Below are 7,500 nucleotides of genomic sequence, written 5' to 3' on the forward strand. Positions count from 1 at the left end.
AGTGCTGGCACTCCGGCGAAGCGAAACGGGGCCGATTCGGGCACGATATCGGCGTATTTCGACGTGCTCGCCGGCGACCGTCGCACGAGTACGGCAAAGCGCGTCTGCCGGGGCGAGGTTTGCGATGCCGACGAAAAAGTGGGAAGCGCCGCTCGGATCTTCGCCGTTTTTGCAGGAGTGAGTGGCGGCCCTCCTGCGAGACCAAGAAGCATCGACTCGCGCACGATATCGGTGTCTTTCGACGTGCCCGCCGGCCACCGCCGCACGAGTACGGCAAACCGCGTATGCCGGGGCGGGGTTGGCGACGCCGACGCAAAAGTGGGAACCGCCACTAGGATGTTCGCCGTTTTTGGCAGAGTGAGTGCTGGCACACCGGCGACGCGAAAGAGCGCGAAAGCGCCCACGAAAGTGGCGTATTTGGACGTGCTTGACGGCGACCGCTGCAGGAGTACGAAAAACCACGTCAGCCGGGGCGAGCGACCCACGGCGGTCTGGGTGCTTATCGCTGCTATTATAGGGGCACCCCGGCAGACGCAGAAAAAAAAAATTTTTTTTCGACCTTCTTTTTTGCTGGTCGAGCTCGGGTAACCCAGGTCGCAATGGGAGCCGCGCACGAAAGCGGCGTCGCGAGACGCGTTCGCGGTCGCTAGTCGCACGAGCTCGGCAACCGCGTCAGCCGGCGCGGAGTTCGGGATGCCGACGGCTAAGTGGGTACCGCTGCTCGGATGTTCGCCGTTTTTGGCCGAGTGAGTGCTGGCACTCCGGCGAAGCGAAACGGGGCCGATTCGGGCACGATATCGGCGTATTTCGACGTGCTCGCCGGCGACCGTCGCACGAGTACGGCAAAGCGCGTCTGCCGGGGCGAGGTTTGCGATGCCGACGAAAAAGTGGGAAGCGCCGCTCGGATCTTCGCCGTTTTTGCAGGAGTGAGTGGCGGCCCTCCTGCGAGACCAAGAAGCATCGACTCGCGCACGATATCGGTGTCTTTCGACGTGCCCGCCGGCCACCGCCGCACGAGTACGGCAAACCGCGTATGCCGGGGCGGGGTTGGCGACGCCGACGCAAAAGTGGGAACCGCCACTAGGATGTTCGCCGTTTTTGGCAGAGTGAGTGCTGGCACTCCGGCGAAGCGAAAGAGCGCGAATGCGCCCACGAAAGTGGCGTGTTTGGACGTGCTTGACGACGACCACCGCAGGAAAACGAAAAACCACGTCAGCCGGGGCGAGCGACCCATGGCGGTCTGGGTGCTTATCGCTGCTATTATAGGGGCACCCCGGCAGACGCAAAAAAAAAAAAAATTTTTTTTCGACATTCTTTCTTGCTCGTCGACCTCGGGTGACCCAGGTCGCAGTGGGAGCCGCGCACGAAAGCGGCGTCGCGAGACGGCTTCGCGGTCGCTAGTCGCACGAGCTCGGCAACCGCGTCTGCCGGGGCGGAGTTCGGGACGCCGACGGCTAAGTGGGAACCGCCGCTCGGATGTTCGCCGTTTGTGGCCGAGTGAGTGCTGGCACTCCGGCGAAGCCAAACGGGGCCGATTCCGGCACGATATCGGCGTCTTTCTACGTGCTCGCCGGCGACCGTCGCACGAGTACGGCAAAGTGCGTCTGCCGGGGCGGGGTTTGCGACGCGTACGCAATAGTGAGAACCGTCGCTCGGATGTTCGTCGTCTTTCGCCGAGCCAGTGCTGGCACTCCGGCGAAGCCGAACGGAGCCGATTCGGGCACGATATCGGCGTCTTTCCACGTGCTCGCCGGCGACCGTCGCACGAGTACGGTAAACCGCGTCAGCCGGGGCGGAGTTCGGGACGCCGATGCGAAAGTGGGAAGCGCCGCTCGGATCTTCGCCGTTTTTGGAGGAGTCAGTGGCGGCACTCCGGTGAAGCCAAGGTGCGCCAATTCGCGCACGATATCGGCGTCTTTCGACGTGCCCGCCGGCCACCGTCGCACGAGTACGGCAAACCTCGTCTGCCGGGGCGGGGTTTGCGACGCCGACGCAAAAGTGGGAACCGCCGCTCGGATGTTCGCCGTTTTTGGCAGAGTGAGTGCTGGCACTCCGGCGAAGCGAAAGAGCGTGAATGCGCCCACGAAAGTAGCGTATTTGGACGTGCTTGACGGCGACCGCCGCAGGAGTACGAAAAACCACGTCAGCCGGGGCGAGCGACCCACGGCGGTCTGGGTGCTTATCGCTGCTATTATAGGGGCACCCCGGCAGACGCAGAAAGAAAAAAAAAAAAAAAATGGGGACATGGCGTGCGTCACCGTGCGGCTTCGCAGCGTTGCCGAAGTCGCCGAGCCCTTCGACTGAGCCGAACGGCGGACAGGGAACGTTGGTCGGCCGTTCTAACCTGTCGGTGCCACGCCGAGACGTCGTTAAGGAAAACCGCGTCGTGGGCCTCTACGACGCCGTCGAGTCGTTGTACGTTTGGTGTCCAGCGTGTCGGCGGCGAGTAGCGGACACGTCGTTCACGACTTCGGTCTTTCGCAGTCGACGCGAACTTGCGGAGAGTCGTGGTGCCTCACGTTTTCGGCAGAAACCGCGGCGGAATTTTCCCGTGCGTGCGCGCACGACCTCGGTGCTGTGCCGTCAGCGTAGTGTTGCACAAACTCGTGGCCTACCCAAGGTGCGGTACGTTTGCGGCCGTATCCTCGGTGGGAATTTCGTGAGTAGGGTCGCAAATTCTACGACCTCGGCGGGTTTGAGAGCGACGTAGACTTGTGGCACGCTCAACGTGCCACACGTTTCGGGGCACACCCGCGGTGAAATTTTCTCGAGTACGCTCGTATTAGTGCCCAAGGAGGTCTGGGTACTTATCGCTGCTATTATGTGGGGGTTCTCGTGAGCGGCGTACGCGAAAGCGACCGGGTGTCTGATATGCGGCGGGCTTCGGCCTCGTCAAGCGTGTCCTCGGGTCTGCTCCAGGGGAATCCACGGCAGTCGTCTGCAGCCTCATCCGCTTGATGCGTTAGGGGCTGGTTGTCGGACGGTGCCGTTTTACCACGATATCGAGGTGTGTTCCGTGTCGTCCTCGGGCGATTCAGATGCGAAAGCGCCGAAGACGCGGGCGTGACCCGTCGTCTGGCGGCTTTGCAGTCTCGGCTCCGTTGCTAGTTCCGGCCGGTCCACCGACAGTGCAGCGGGCTTGGGCAACCCGCACGGCGCGACCGAGTCGATGCAACGAAAAAGAGCGAGCATGAACGTGCTTCTTGCCGCACGGCTCCCACTCGTCTTTCGGGAAGGTTGTGCCGTAGCGAGCTCGAACGCCGTCATCTCGGAGTGCAAAATAAGCGTGTTGGGGCGCCTGAAGGTGGCCTCCGCCGCACACAGACTGCGTCCGGCCCGCCGAAGGCGAGGACGGACGCGCAGTCGAACGATTACCTGGTTGATCCTGCCAGTAATCATATGCTTGTCTCAAAGATTAAGCCATGCATGTCTAAGTACATGCCGAAATAAGGCGAAACCGCGAATGGCTCATTAAATCAGTTATGGTTCCTTAGATCGTTTCTTCCTACTTGGATAACTGTGGCAATTCTAGAGCTAATACATGCAGTGAGCCTGGAGCCCTTTGGGTAACGGGTGCTTTTATTAGACCAAGATCGATCGGGTTTCGGCCCGTATTGTGTGGTGACTCTGGATAACTTTGTGCTGATCGCATGGCCACGAGCCGGCGACGTTTCTTTCAAGTGTCTGCCTTATCAACTTTCGATGGTAGGTTACTTGCTTACCATGGTTGTTACGGGTAACGGAGAATCAGGGTTCGATTCCGGAGAGGGAGCCTGAGAAACGGCTACCACATCCAAGGAAGGCAGCAGGCGCGCAAATTACCCACTCCCGGCACGGGGAGGTAGTGACGAAAAATAACAATACGGGACTCTTTTGAGGCCCCGTAATTGAAATGAGTACACTCTAAATCCTTTAACGAGGATCAATTGGAGGGCAAGTCTGGTGCCAGCAGCCGCGGTAATTCCAGCTCCAATAGCGTATACTAAAGCTGCTGCGGTTAAAAAGCTCGTAGTTGGATCTCAGTTCCAGACGAGTAGTGCATCTACCCGATGCGACGGCTCGGACTGAACATCATGCCGGTTCTTTCTTGGTGCACTTCATTGTGTGCCTCGAGATGGCCGGTGCTTTTACTTTGAAAAAATTAGAGTGCTCAACGCAGGCGAGTCGCCTGAATAAACTTGCATGGAATAATAGAACAAGACCTCGTTTCTGTTCTGTTGGTTTTTGGAATACGAGGTAATGATTAAGAGGGACGGACGGGGGCATTCGTATTGCGGCGCTAGAGGTGAAATTCTTGGACCGTCGCAAGACGAACTACTGCGAAAGCATTTGCCAAGAATGTTTTCATTGATCAAGAACGAAAGTCAGAGGTTCGAAGGCGATCAGATACCGCCCTAGTTCTGACCATAAACGATGCCAACCAGCGATCCGCCTGAGTTACTCAAATGACTCGGCGGGCAGCTTCCGGGAAACCAAAGTATTTGGGTTCCGGGGGAAGTATGGTTGCAAAGCTGAAACTTAAAGGAATTGACGGAAGGGCACCACCAGGAGTGGAGCCTGCGGCTTAATTTGACTCAACACGGGAAAACTTACCCGGCCCGGACACTGGGAGGATTGACAGATTGAGAGCTCTTTCTTGATTCGGTGGATGGTGGTGCATGGCCGTTCTTAGTTGGTGGAGCGATTTGTCTGGTTAATTCCGATAACGAACGAGACTCTAGCCTATTAAATAGGTGCGGGGTTCCCAGCACCTTACAACCTTCTTAGAGGGACAAGCGGCTCCTAGCCGCACGAAACAGAGCAATAACAGGTCTGTGATGCCCTTAGATGTCCGGGGCCGCACGCGCGCTACACTGAAGGAAGCAGCGTGTCTTTATCCCTGTCTGAAAAGACTGGGTAACCCGTGGAACTTCTTTCGTGATTGGGATAGGGGCTTGCAATTGTTCCCCTTGAACGAGGAATTCCCAGTAAGCGCGAGTCATAAGCTCGCGTTGATTACGTCCCTGCCCTTTGTACACACCGCCCGTCGCTACTACCGATTGAATGATTTAGTGAGGTCTTCGGACCGATGTCCGGCGCGGCCTTTCGGTTGCGCCGGTCTGTTGGAAAGATGACCAAACTTGATCATTTAGAGGAAGTAAAAGTCGTAACAAGGTTTCCGTAGGTGAACCTGCGGAAGGATCATTAACGGATTGTGAAGGGTGAGCGCCTCAGCTGCGTCTGCGCCCGACACTTTCTGCCGCTGACCCCGTTTGGACGCGGGGTCGGCTTTTCCCCACGGGGCTGCCTGAATGTGGAGCGGCACCCCGTGACAAATTGTTGCGCCCAGCGGACGCCAACACCGCGACCTTGGACGGTCGGCCAGGTGGCGGACGCGGGTACAAACGGCGCAACGCACTCATAGGTCGGCTTTCGACCCGCCACTGCACCGTGGCTCGAAGCGCTCGAAATGCGCGACCCGACCGCTGCGGGACCGCCTAGTACTGTAAACAGGAGCGGCGGAGCGCGAACGGCGAGTCGTGGTTACGTCGGTAGAAGGCGAGGCTGCGCGTTCCCGAAACGCCAGCCGAGTGCCCTCCCGACCGTTCGAGCGTGCAAGAACGAGACCCGACAATCGCGCGGCGACTGCCAAGTACGAGAGGAACGGCACAAGCGTCGGCGGTCGGTCAAGGAACTGGCGATGTGACGGGTCCGCTGTGCACCAGTGCATACCGTCCCGCCGTCCGCGGCAAGCGCCTCCGCGTCCTCGGGTGACGGAGGCTGCCGGTCGGTTCTTGCAGGCGAGGGATCTCGCTGGCACCGGTTCGCGTTGACGCGCGGCCGGTCATGGCACGGCGATGCGACGGCCGAGGTGCGCAGTACTCGATGGAGGAACCGCACGCTCCGATGACCGTCCCGCCCTCCGCGGCGTATGCGTACCGACCGTAATGGTTGCAGCAGCGCCGGCCGGCTTTTGAATTCGCCACACGAAACACGGTGCGAGATCGCGGTTAGGGGAGCGTCGACGTTGCCAGGCGTTTTGCTTGCTGCCGAGGGAAAGGCGGCACGGCCACGTCGCGCTCGTCGCGATTAGCGGGTCTGCGCGCTTTGGGAAGGTGCCGCAACGACTTGCCGAAAGAGGAAGCACGGAAGAACGAGGGACTTGGACGTCCCGACAATTGAACGCACTTGCGGCCAGGCCCTTGCTGGCTTCGTTCTTCCGCCTCGAGTAGGCTCGTACGCGGCTCCGGCGCCGAAAGTGGTCCTTGGCACCGACTTCGGTGGACGTGGGAAGTGCCGCGCAAGTACGGCGCGCCTGGCTCCACCTGTTGGCTAAAGTAGGCAGCCGGATCGGCATTTTGGTGTGCGGTGGCAAACCGTGGATGCGAAAAAAGCTTGTGCGATTTCGTGGAACAAAAAGCGGGGGTCCCCCTTTTTATGCGGAGGAGACCGACCCGCCTGCCGTGGTGAACCGCGACGCCACGGTAAAAACGGGAGAGGCTTGTCGATGGGACCGTGCATCCCGCGCTCCACGGAGGCCGGGAGGCGGCCGCCCGAGGAAATGTGTAGCCGTCGAGGCCCGCATCTGCGTGCACTCTTATCCAAATGGGTGTACCGCAGGCATTTTCTGGTTAGGCGGGCCAATGAGAGCGAGCACACAACGATACCTACGGGTCCGGCTTGGAGAACCGGCTTCGACGCCTCCCGAGTATTTATAGAGGGGTGGACCACGAAAGCACTCGCAAGTAGCGAAAGCGAAACGCCGTCCGAAACACACCGTTTGCTCGATTTGCGGCAGCCGAAAAAGGCGCGGCAGAGTTTTGGAGTCCAAGCGTGCGCTGAAAAGCGCCCTTCTTGGCCACTGTTTGGCCGAGTGCCAGAAACGTTTGGTTTTGACTGTACGGAATTGAACAAACACTTTTTCACGACTCTAAGCGGTGGATCACTCGGTTCTCGGGTCGATGAAGAACGCAGCCAGCTGCGAGACTTGGTGTGAATTGCAGGACACACTGAGCACTGATTCTTTGAACGCACATTGCGGCCTTGGGTCTTCCCTTGGCTTCGTCTGTCTGAGGGTCGGATCACATATCAAGAGAGCCTTCGGCGCACAAGGGAACGTGAGCCGTCGACTCGTTTTGACCGCGTCGGCAACACGGACAGCACGCTGAACACCTCACAGCGAGCGCCAACAGCGGCCACTCAAGGGCGAGACGGTGGCGACCGTCGTGCCAGAGCCCAACCGAAACGGGGGCGACCGACTGCATTGAGGATGTGGCACCTCGTTGAGACCGCCGCAGGACTTCGAGTCGGAAGGAAGCCTGCAGGGAAAGTGCGGTCGAGGTTGCGTACTCCTCTCTGCGACCGGGCGCGCAAGAGCTGCGAGAGCCACGGACGCGCAACTTTAACGCACGGTAAACACGAGGAGCGAAAGCCGGCCAGCAAAGCTTCTCCAGCCGTGCGCAAAGTGCGCGAGATCGCAGCCTTGCGTTGCGCTTGTTGCCCTCGAAGTAAGCAGGGTGT

The 7,500-nt window shown here is 59.5% G+C and overlaps 2 non-coding genes across 2 annotated transcripts; both read left to right on the forward strand.

The window, feature by feature from the left end:
• The first annotated feature begins 3,372 nt into the window (after positions 1-3,372).
• On the forward strand, positions 3,373-5,187 carry LOC142795711 (small subunit ribosomal RNA). Its single transcript, XR_012893245.1, has one exon. It is a non-coding gene; the product is annotated as a small subunit ribosomal RNA (ribosomal RNA).
• A 1,719-nt stretch (positions 5,188-6,906) lies between these two features.
• On the forward strand, positions 6,907-7,059 carry LOC142795709 (5.8S ribosomal RNA). Its single transcript, XR_012893243.1, has one exon. It is a non-coding gene; the product is annotated as a 5.8S ribosomal RNA (ribosomal RNA).
• Positions 7,060-7,500: the final 441 nt, after the last annotated feature.

Source organism: Rhipicephalus microplus, unplaced genomic scaffold (assembly GCF_043290135.1).
Source record: "Rhipicephalus microplus isolate Deutch F79 unplaced genomic scaffold, USDA_Rmic scaffold_817, whole genome shotgun sequence".
Classification (NCBI taxonomy): domain Eukaryota; kingdom Metazoa; phylum Arthropoda; class Arachnida; order Ixodida; family Ixodidae; genus Rhipicephalus; species Rhipicephalus microplus.